Source organism: Neopsephotus bourkii, unplaced genomic scaffold, assembly GCF_033783945.1.
Source record: "Neopsephotus bourkii isolate Nb327-2 ecotype Australia unplaced genomic scaffold, CSIRO-AGI_Nbou_v1 NB_168, whole genome shotgun sequence".
Taxonomy (NCBI): domain Eukaryota; kingdom Metazoa; phylum Chordata; class Aves; order Psittaciformes; family Psittacidae; genus Neopsephotus; species Neopsephotus bourkii.
Genome location: NW_026900684.1, coordinates 9492933 through 9503897, shown reverse-complemented (window position 1 = coordinate 9503897; position 10965 = coordinate 9492933). Strand labels below are relative to the sequence as shown.

Genomic DNA, 10965 nt, shown 5'->3' with positions numbered 1-10965 from the left:
CCCAGGTGAAACAGTTTTACCTTTTCACTTCCTTTTTACATTTCTTAGGACAAACATTGGGTTCTTTTGGCATGTTAGCTGTGTGTGAGCTGTGAGCTTTAATGGGGAATAATGCAAGTATAGTCTTAAACAGAAATTCTCAATTCCAGAAATCTCTCTTTAAAATTAAGATGCTTTAAAAGGCTTCTGCTTCTCCTTTTGAGACCCTTGAGGATATTGCATACCTAATGTTTATAGGACTTAAAGTTAGACATTTGTCACAGGAGAGTGCAAAAAGACAATATAGATAAACTTGGTGGATTCTAATAAATAAGCATTCCTCTCACATAATTGTGGAAACCACAACTGTAAACTGAGCGCAGTACCCTTCAAAGGGAACTTAATTTCTTAGTGTAAGTGGTGTAACATAATTTGCTGTTTGGTACTTAATAATTTAAATTTAGGGGTAATGGTTTTACATTTAAAGTCCCATTAAAAAGATAAACACCTTTAAACTGACCACTCAGATCACTAAACAGTGGTGTCTGTTCAGTAGAAAGATTTTATGCATTTTACCCCCTTTCTTTTGGGTTTTTGAGGCCCTCTGTCTGGTAGTAAGCTTTAACAAATTGTGTGAGACCTTAAGGCTACTCATGAAATTCAGGAAGACTCAGAGCTACTTACTTACATAGATAAAATTGCGTCAGATGACCTGTGAGAAACAGGTACCATTGCAAATTCAAGTTACTGTTAAGATTCCTGTCAGCAATTTCAGCCGTTTCTTGCAAAAGCAACCAAATAAAGTATTACTCAAACATCTGTCAGCAGAGACTTGAGAGTCTAACCTTCAGCTAAGCTAGAAACCCATAATGAAGGACAGCTGGTCCAAACTGCTTCTGCTTACATGAAGCTTCAGCACTTCTTTGATGTATAGGTAGGTCATGTTTGTGACAATATAATTTCCTAGAAGTAATCTGTCTAACATAATTTATGCAGTCTGCTTAACTTCTTTTCGTTAGACAGCTTTGTTATTTATCTTAAGATTCTTAAAATACTCTGTATCTGAATGTATCATGTCTTCTTTAAAACTGCTAAAAATTGCCGTGCTAGTTTTTTTACTTGTAAAGCAATGAGGTATTTCATAATTTCCAAGCTAAGCAGAAGCTTTCTGATCTCCTTTCCAGATCCCTGTCGTTTAGCAAGGCAGTAGAGCCCACTTCGCTCTCTAAAATGGTAAGCATTCCACTATTTATCCATAATATTCCATGTGGCTTCTTCCTCTGCTTTATTTTAATGTGCGTACATGCTATTATACCCTCTTATCAAAGAGCTGGGTTTTTTTTTCCTTTAGATTCACCTTCTTTCCAGGTACTTGGGTGCTTCCAGAGGTTTTTCAAGGTTCAGGGTGATCTAAAAGTTGAGAGCTAAGAAAAACTGAGATTTTACATTTCATTTCCAAAGGATTTAAAAGGGGGAAAGTGAAAGGCTGTTCTTAACAGAACAGTGGATAATTATTGTCATTTCAGTAGACAATTTAACTGACAAGAGATGGGATAGTTAATTTGCTTGGAAAAAACATAAAAAGACCATTAACAATTGTTTACAGTGCATGAAAGCATCTTATAATTACTACTGTTCTACTAGTAGTAACCTGAACTTCACTGTTGTCTTGGGAGGTGGTGGGGGATCCACATCCTCCAGAAAAGAGTGTCTTTGGGATCTCTTGGGTCTCTCACACACCCCACCACCCCACTTTTAAATTAAATTACTGTTTAGAAGCTTAAATATAAATACCTAAAGGTTGAAGCTGTTGCTGAACCTCAAGTGTTTTTCTTTTTTTTTTTTTTTTTTACATTGTTCATTTTACTGTTCAAATTTGATTTTACAGATTTCTTACATTGCAAACCTCCCGTGTTTTCTCTTTTTGTGGCTTTCCTGTTAGGATCCCTGATTCTTTGTTTCAAATGCCATGTAGAAACTATTGAACAGGATGTTTTTTGGAAAGTGAATATATACAACCAGGGTCCTTAGTTTCTCAACCTTGTATACAGAAACCCTAATGGAACTAGAATCAGGGTTAGCTGTCTTATATAAAACTGTCACCTTCCTCAAGAAAGTACAGAAACTTCTTGTAGGTGGAGAGTGGTTCGTTGGTGTGAAAAATCTTGTGTAACGTTGAGTAATACCTGACCATTTCAGGAATTCTTTAATGTGTATCCACACTAAAATGTTACTTCCATGTTTGAGGGCGAGTTGGCTACAGCAGGGCCATGTTCTTACTTCTGAGACCATGACGGAGAGGTGACCCTAAGAGTTGCTGACTTACTGTGTATAGGTAAATGAATTTTGGTGGGGTTTTTTTGTTTGTTTTTTTTTTTTTAATTCCAGTGTCTCTAGCCCTACTTTTTTTTTTCTTTTTTTTCTTTCATATCTCTGGGCATTGTTTTAGGCTACCTTGTCCCTTCTTAACATGTGTGAACACTGGTAAAAGCCTGAAGCACACAGATATATCTGAGGTGGTTTGTTTGGGTGGGTTATTTTTTTGGTTTTGTTTTGTCGTTGTTTGTTTCTTTGTATGGCTTTTGTTTGTTTGTGTTTGTTTGTTTGTTTTTCTTTGTTTTGTTTGTTGTTTTTTGGTTGCTGTCCTTTGTTTTTTTAAACAAACCCTGAAAGTGATTCAAAAACCTCTGTGGATTTTATTCAGACTTTTAGCTTCTTTGTGATTTTAATTAGGCTTTCTGTACAGCTTTCATGCTTTGAAAGCAACATGAGGTTTAAAGTGCATACATGAATTGCACTTCTGTGTGCAGAGGGGCTTTGCAGTGTTCTGCTGTTGATGAAGTAGCTTGAACTATGCCAACCCTTTCTTTAACAGTGACCTTTTCAAAATTTGCTAGTGTTTACTGACTTACAGTAGCCTTTATTTCATTAGGAAATAAGTCTTCCTTATATTCAGAAAAGAAAATAGTTCATAATTGTGATGTGTCCCACAAACTTCTTTGAATGGCTGTTCCTGTAGATGCTGCAGGTATATCTTTGCTGATGCAAAATAACCAAGTTCAGTAACATGTAAGCTTTGTCATTTTTCTCACACATGCTAATAAAGTTATATTTTAATCAATAGAAAAATGTTACTTCACAACATAAAATATTTTTCCCACTGAAAATGTTCCACTTTTGGAAATTGCTAAGGGGTGTGTAAATCCATTTCTAAATGGGCAACAGATTGAAGATCCCAAGCTGGCTGCAATAAACATGTTTGTGTAATTTTGTTACTTATTCTAAGGTACAATCTAAATAAAAAACAAGAAACATACCCACAAACTTCTGTCATTTCTTCTTGTTTTTCTCTTCGTAAAAATATTTAGGCTTGTAATAGCCAGACAAATTACTGATGCACAGTACTCCAGCATGTTTTCTCCTTTTAATATTTAGTACTATTCTCATTGTGTTCTTGAGAGTATATTTTAGATATTTACCATAGATTTGGAAGACATTCACATTGTGGTACACACCTGTGATTAAATCATGTGAATAACAGGTGTCAAGCATAGAGCAGACCTCAGTCTTGCTGGCTAATTTTCAGAATTGCGAATGAAGAGGAAACTTTAGAAAGTACTGCCTGTTCATGTATGTGTATGTGTACCAGTCCGTTTTCTAAAGCTAGGAAACCTGAACTGATATAAAAATCTGAAATACCATAAGAAAATTTGGATTATTAAATTATTTGAACTCTACACTTGGAACTCAGTAGGCTAAATACAAAGCAGAACCAGTGATAACTGACAGAAGCGCATTGGCAGATAAAATGCTAACAATATTCCATACAATTTAAGGGAAAAAAGGCCAAACTACTGGGGCTTTTTTTTCCAAATACTTAAAAGAAAAAAAAAAGGAGAATTTGAGGAGTTGTTAGTTTTACTAAAGCAAATGGTATTAAGTGCCTATTCCTAAATCGGAATGGTGAGAAAATAATCACTCTAAAAATAACTGGGCTATTTTCATTCAATGAGTTACCTAATAGCAGATATTTTACTGGTCCCAAATGTTATACTCTCAGCATTTCTAGTGGAAATCTCCATTACCCATCTATTGTTCTGAGGTAAATATAAAGAGAAATGTATGTGTTTATAAATTTATGGAGAAAATAATCTCTGGTCAAGGAACGTCTTGGCTGGCATGAACAGTGTATGAATATTATTCAGGCAGTCTACCTCAGCATGGTGTCTATAGAGCAATTAAGTTAATTTTTCTTCTAATTAAATAAACTTGAAGTGTATTGCTGAACCTTTACCTTCCTGGAATTGAAACATAGAACGTAATATGACTGACTGAGTTGCTTGCTAATCAAAGCTATCTGTCAGATAATGGTTGTCAGAATTCCCATGGACTGCAACTTTCTGAAAACATCTTCAGCAATATAAACTCTATCTTCTTTCACTGTACTCCTTGACATAGCAATGACTGCAAAAGTTATACCAAGAACATGGCTAGCTTTTACAAATAAATGAGTGAAAAAAATTTGAGAACTACAGTTGTAGCAAAGACAGAAACTTTTTAGTATCAAATTTCAGAAGGGAGGTATTTACCCTCTAGACAAAGTTGAAAAGTCTTAATATAACAGCTAAGAAAGTAAAATGTTTGGATTTTCCAGTGTGGGATGGGAGGATATGGAGACATTCAGAATCTCATTGAAAGTAGAAACATGATTAGTGGGTACAGGGCTTGGGAGCATTTGCATTAGGGTTCCCAGAGAAGAAGTTTTGCACTCTATGCTCAGGACTAATGTTTGAAAGTTGTTTATATTTGTTATGCTGAGCTGTTTTCTACACTCACTAGGCATGTTTTGCTGATACATGGTAACCACAGGATAGCTATTGACTTAAATTTGAAGAAAACTGCAAGCTGTAATTTAAGCTGAATTGTTACTTCAGGGTGAAATTTTCACTTGCTTACTGTAATACTTACAACTAAGTATGCAATTTGGGTGGTGTTTAGCCCTCATCACTTTTGCATTCCCCTTTTACAGCTGGATTTTGAAATCTGGTTTTAAAGTTCATTTAACATGCCTTCTAGAAAGTAAATATGTCAGTAAGTTTTGGTTTATTTTATGTACTCATTCTTTTAGGTAGTTTAACTTGGTACAAACTGATGCTGCATTCAAACTTCATTCAGAATTGGTCAAGACTAGTTTATCTCAGATTATCAAAAGTGATTCAGAAACACCTGGAGCCAAGATTTATATCCTTACCTAAATTCTGAAAGCACTGTGTTTTTATAGCTCTTCAGAGGAAAGGCAGGAACTGCATTAACACCTGTTAGAGCAGCAGTTAATGCAATGCTGACTAGAACTTCAAAACCCCAATATTAATGTTAAAATGTGAAGGGGGGCAAAAAAGAATGTTTTATTTTTAATGAAGGAAATTATTTTTCTCCTTTTGAAAAAAAAAATCAGTAAAGTCTTAAGGCATTTGAGGGACATTATATTAATGCAGACAGGCTTGCTTCTTTATTTTCTTTTGTATTGAAAATGAAGACCTGGGGTACTTCTGAAAGTGATTACATTGGAATAATTATATGCAGATTTTAAATCCTCACAGATTATGTACCCCACTTGGAGACTTGGAAACTGTTTTATTTCTTAAACAATTGAAATATCTCTTTCTTACTGAAAGTTACCTTGTGCTTTGCTTTTTATTGTAGCAGAGATTCATGTCCAATATGTCAGAAACCTGGGTTTCAAGTTGCAAGGATTTTAAAATATCTGACTTTGAGTGCTTTTGTATAGTAATGGTATTTCAATTGGGAAAAAAAAGTGTCTGTGTAAACCTGTACCGATGTTTAAACTCTTCTTCAGAGATGGTGAAAATTACACTGTGTGTGGCCTCAGGCTCCATAATCTACATTGTATAATTCCCTTGCTTGAAGTAGATAGTGGAAGGCTGCTAGTTATAGAAATTTAGTCAGGTTTCAACACTCCAGGCGGCTTTTTCAAGGTTTAAGATAGTGCAATGATGCCATCTTTTACTTTCTTCACTAAATTTCAGTCATCCAGAATTGTCGTTCATCACTGACAGCACTCCATTCAGTATCGTTTCACTTGAGTTAGGGTTATAAATCATACTGTGCAATTTCTCTGAAGAGTATAAAACCATTCCAACACTACATCTGTTAAGAATATAATGCTAGTTTTTCCATGCAGCAAAATGTTGAAGATTTAATCATAACAGCACCATTTAGAGGTGTCCATTCATGTATTTAGGTACTTTAACTAAGAAAGATGAGTTGCTTCCTGAATGAGAAACAAATACGTCATGGGGCAGTTTCTTCTATCCAAGCTATTTTCTCTATGAAATGGAATTTTGAGGTATAGTTTTTTAAAATACCTTCAGGAGCTTGAAAGCAACAAGTGTTTCCAGTATTTCTACAGCTGTGTGAAATGGTTTGCGTATAAAAATGAAGGTGATAAATTATGATTTCAAAAAAGGCGCAAGCGAATTCTGTTAATACTTTCAGCAAAAGTTGCTTTTGTAACTTTCTTGAAGAGCATAAACCTCAGATAAAAATCACTACAAAATAAATGAAAATTATGTATTGGATTTTTCACTTATTTTTGTAATAACATTGCATTATTTTTGTCTGCCTCCCTAAATATGTTCTGAAGAAAAAATAAATTTCTTTAAGTATTGGAGTGAACAGACAGGAGTTGACAAATATGTCTCTAAATCGACCATACTCTCTTATTTTCTACTGCCTAAATTCCCAAGACTAATTTATACTTTCTGTTGTCTCCCCTTCCTGTATCCTTATCTCCACTTCATCTAGTTTGTACTATGAACAGGTACCTTTTGTAGCCAGTGTGATATTAGCTTTCTTTAAGGAGCTGATACACATTTTAAGTCTTCTTTACTGGAGAAATATTCTTTACATGTCTTTTGTAATATGTAAGTCTTTGGGTACTGTTATATTAAAAAAAAAAAAAAAACCACACCAAAAAAACCTCATTCATACCCCTTTTAGAGCATTGATTCAAAACCTACTGAAAAACTTTATTTGGTCACAATTCAGTGAAGTGGTTTTTTTTTTTGTTGTTGCTTTTGTTGGTTTTGGTTGGTGTTTTGTTTGCGGTTTTTGTACATTGTGTGGTGGTTTGGTTTTTTTCGCCCACTAAGCTTTTTTCTGTTCTTTTCCGTATGTGCAACTATCACATTTGAGATTATGTTGTAATGCTTATGGATGATTTCACACTTTTTTTTTTTAAATGCAAATATTGAACACTGGATTGCAGAATAATTAATTTTGTGCTAAATATAAGTCTTTTATAATGCTTTCTTACCTGGTCGTTTGGCCTAGAAATGGAACATGTACGATTATAATAGATGTACGGGGCAGAGCAGTTGTCAAGAAGTTAAAAGAGAATAGCTTTTAGAAAGTATGTTACAGCAAAAAGTAAAGTCTTGTGATTAGGGGAGAGGTAAGTTTTGTAAGGTTAAGTCTATCTTGGTAAGCATTGCAGTAAGACTAGATCTGTAGGGTAAAATAGTTGGTAATATGGTCCCATATACTGAATGCCTATCAGTAGTTTGAATTTTTTAGCTGCCCCTCAGCAGTTGTCAAACTGTTGCTTTTGTTAAATCTGACCAATTTAACGCTCCAAAGGTATCTGAAAATTTGTCAAATATATGACAAGAAATGAAACCAAATCTAGTACTTGTGAGGTTAGCATGCAGTTAGTGGCAAATTAATTTCATATATAACCTGTCATTTTATCATGGTTTGTACTTTTAATTTTACACTGTAACTGTAGTTTGGACAAAATGATGATCACTGGCCTAATTTGCAGTGTTGCAGACTTCCAGAAAATATTTTCAGAGAGAAAAATTTTCTTGCTGTTTGCTTTGCTCTTCTTGGCAGATATGTTTATTATTCATGTATCTTTCAAGAACGGAATTGTTTTAACTGATTAAATTAAGTCATGAAGTGCTCTCTTCCCTGGGGTCAGGGAGGAAAGGCATGGGAACATCTTAAACTGGCTTTGCTGACTGAAGACAAGACAACATGTCATGTAACTATGCCTTAATATAGATGTATGGATTCTTTTGTATTCCTTTGAGGGCGAAGCCAATCAAGTGCTTAAGCCGATCTGCAAGACCACTGAAATTTTTAGATGTGAAATTATAATTCATTGGACTGTGGAACCCCTTACAGTTCTGTCAGAATTAAGTACTCTCAACAGTGCAAAGGAAATTAATTGTTATAAATTATTTTAATACTTTTGCATATAGCCCCAAACAAGGCTGCATATTGTCCTAACCAGCAATTAAGGTATTAAAAGTATGTAAAAAGCAAAAATAACAATCCAAACAAACCCTTTACATATCACCCAAAAGGTAAGAAGTAATTTGGTAAGATAAGCAATCCTTTGGAGACAAGTCTGCATGTTACTTTTTTCTTTTTTTCTTTTCTCTCCGTGAACAGCTTGGAAACAAAAACATAGATTCATCACGCTTGGCCAAAGAATTCCTGTTCAGGAAAGGCATTTTATAGAGAATTAACTTGTCTCTCTGCCACTATGCACTTGAATCTCAAGTGCATACCAGGTGCTTTCCTGACTTGGGACCTCTATCAACAGATAAATACAGAGGAAAGCAGGTAAGATTATGAAGTGAGTTTTAAATAATAGCTTAAAGTAGAAGGATGGTAAGATGGGGGGAAAGCTGCTTAAGGAAGATCACTGTATGATAGATATTTGCATGCAGGATGTGTGTGTATTTGCTGTTATCCATCTTAGGCAGCCTTTGCCAAGAAAGATTATTTGCACCAAAGTGCTTTCTCCTGGTTTACTTTAAATTAAACTGGCTTATTCATTTTGTCTCCATTCAAATGGCATAAACCCAGTTAAAATGTGGATGCCTTTATTTTCAGAGAGCATGTTTGCTTCATCTACTTTTCTCTGAAACATTTCATGTTTTCTTTTTAACTTCTCTTTTTTTAGTTGTCTTTTGAACATATGCTCACCTGCTTCAATGGATCCAAAGCTAGTAATAAAAGCACCCCTAAATATATAACAGATGCAGAAGTGAATATAAGTGGAAACAGTTGAATAAGGGAAGCAGACCCAGAGCTGTCATCAAGGTCTTCACAGTCACTAGATTTTTTTTCACCTGCTCATGCTCTGTTGGCAGTGACTATGTATTTCGTATCTCACCATTTTTTTTTCTCCTCAACCTCACAGGCTTTTCCTGAGAGTTTGTGACTATATTAGATTCATCTTTAAATCCTACTAAATGTGCTAAACAATGTAAAATGGTTGCCATTAAAAAGGCAAATTTATATGCTGCCAATACTGATCTCTACGGCCTCCTTCTAAAGTTTGTTCCTGGAGGCTCTCTGGAAATCTTCCAGCTTGTGAGAATCTGGTGTGGAAGGGTGCATGTCAGCTTGATGACTGGAAAGCTGAAGAACTAGGAGTTCATGGGTTTGTTTTCCTATATAAACAATGCATTTTGTAAAGAAAGGTGGAAATACCAGTTGGCAAATGTATTTTATGCAGTGCTCTGAATCTGAGGTGTGGTACATACAGAATCAATTAAAAATATCATGACCCTGTGTCATTGTGGCTTAAGAGCAAAAGTAATCGCATTTGTCTTTCTTCACGAATGTGGTTAAAAGTAATTGATGCTTGCTGTTCTCTGACACATTCCACATATGAGAGTTGTGTTTACAAAGATTTTTCTAGATGTGTGAAGAAACTTCTGGGCAAGATGGCTTTAAGCAGGGTGCAGAGAAGTTTTGATTTGGTTACAAAAATAAGGATTCCAGGTATGATATCTGGATTATTATTTTATATGCATTCCTTTCCTTTCAGAAGTGTTCTTAGATCCTGCTAAATACACCAGGCCTTGTTGCCTTTTGTACTTTCTGAATACCAAAAAGAATATAGATGTATCAACACAAGCTTAACAATCTCTGATTTGAGATAATAAAAACAATTATATGCTTCATTATGATCTTTATCTCCATTTCTTGGTTGTAATAATGTAGCTGGACAGCAAACTCATCGTAAAAGGATCGTCTCAGTGGCATACCAGCATGATTCTATTAAGTTAAAAAAGAACACTTAAATGAAACCAAATTGACAAATTGCTTTTAAGTTCTGCCTACATAGACATAAGGATCTTTTTAGAAGCTTTTTTAGGGACATGTGACTGCACTGTCTCTGTCAGCAGCATAGAGTTCCCCGTTTCCTAACACAGAGAACAGACAGAAAAAACACTTTGGTCACCTTCCCTTTCTTTGTTGTGCACTGTAGTGACCACTTGCCTGTACAGAGGCAGAGCAGGACAGTAGTGAAAGTCAGTTTGGTGGTGGCTTGTGAAACTGCTGCTCATGTTACACGGTGTACTTCCTTTCCCCCTGCTGAATATATGCCTTTAAAGTTCAAACTAGCTTTGCCATAGAGACCCATTTCTCTGTTTGTGAGCAGATGCTTTGTCCACTGGGCATACAGGCAATTCATAAGTAGAACTTTCCTTTGTTTGCAGCCTCATTAGTTCTATATGGTTCCGAAGCTCTAAATATGCATAGAAATAACTGTGCAGTAAAACATATGGATCCAAGTGCTGACCTCAGCTACATAATTGTCAATCTAGACAGTAACTGTTATCATTTGGATTTATGCCAGTGCTATTAAAATGAGTGATTTATTAGTGGTGAACAGAGTTTTTATGGCCATGTCAGTCTTGCACAAGTTTATAAGGTTGTTTAAGTACCAATACTCACAAGTTTAACTCTTTCTTTTATTATGTGTAAAGAAGTCTTTGGCAGGTCATTCACTGTGCAGTAAGTGAATGGTATCTAGAGTATATTAATTAAAAGTCCCCTTATTTGAGGAAATGGCTTGTTGGATTTTCTTTAGAGTCTCTCACACAGTCCTTAATGCAATTTTTGGTTTTATTTGGTTTTTGCCTTTTTTTTTTTTTTTTA

At 35.1% G+C, this 10965-nt stretch overlaps 1 long non-coding RNA gene across 2 annotated transcripts; it reads left to right on the top strand.

Moving 5' to 3' along the window:
* Nucleotides 1–621: 621 nt before the first annotated feature.
* Nucleotides 622–9599, top strand: LOC133221330 (uncharacterized). Of its 2 annotated transcripts, none has more exons than XR_009727976.1 (3): nucleotides 622–913; nucleotides 8458–8631; nucleotides 8975–9599. It is a non-coding gene; the product is annotated as an uncharacterized LOC133221330 (long non-coding RNA). The 2 variants fall into 2 exon arrangements; XR_009727977.1 differs by lacking the exon at nucleotides 622–913 and adding an exon at nucleotides 934–1212.
* Nucleotides 9600–10965: the final 1366 nt, after the last annotated feature.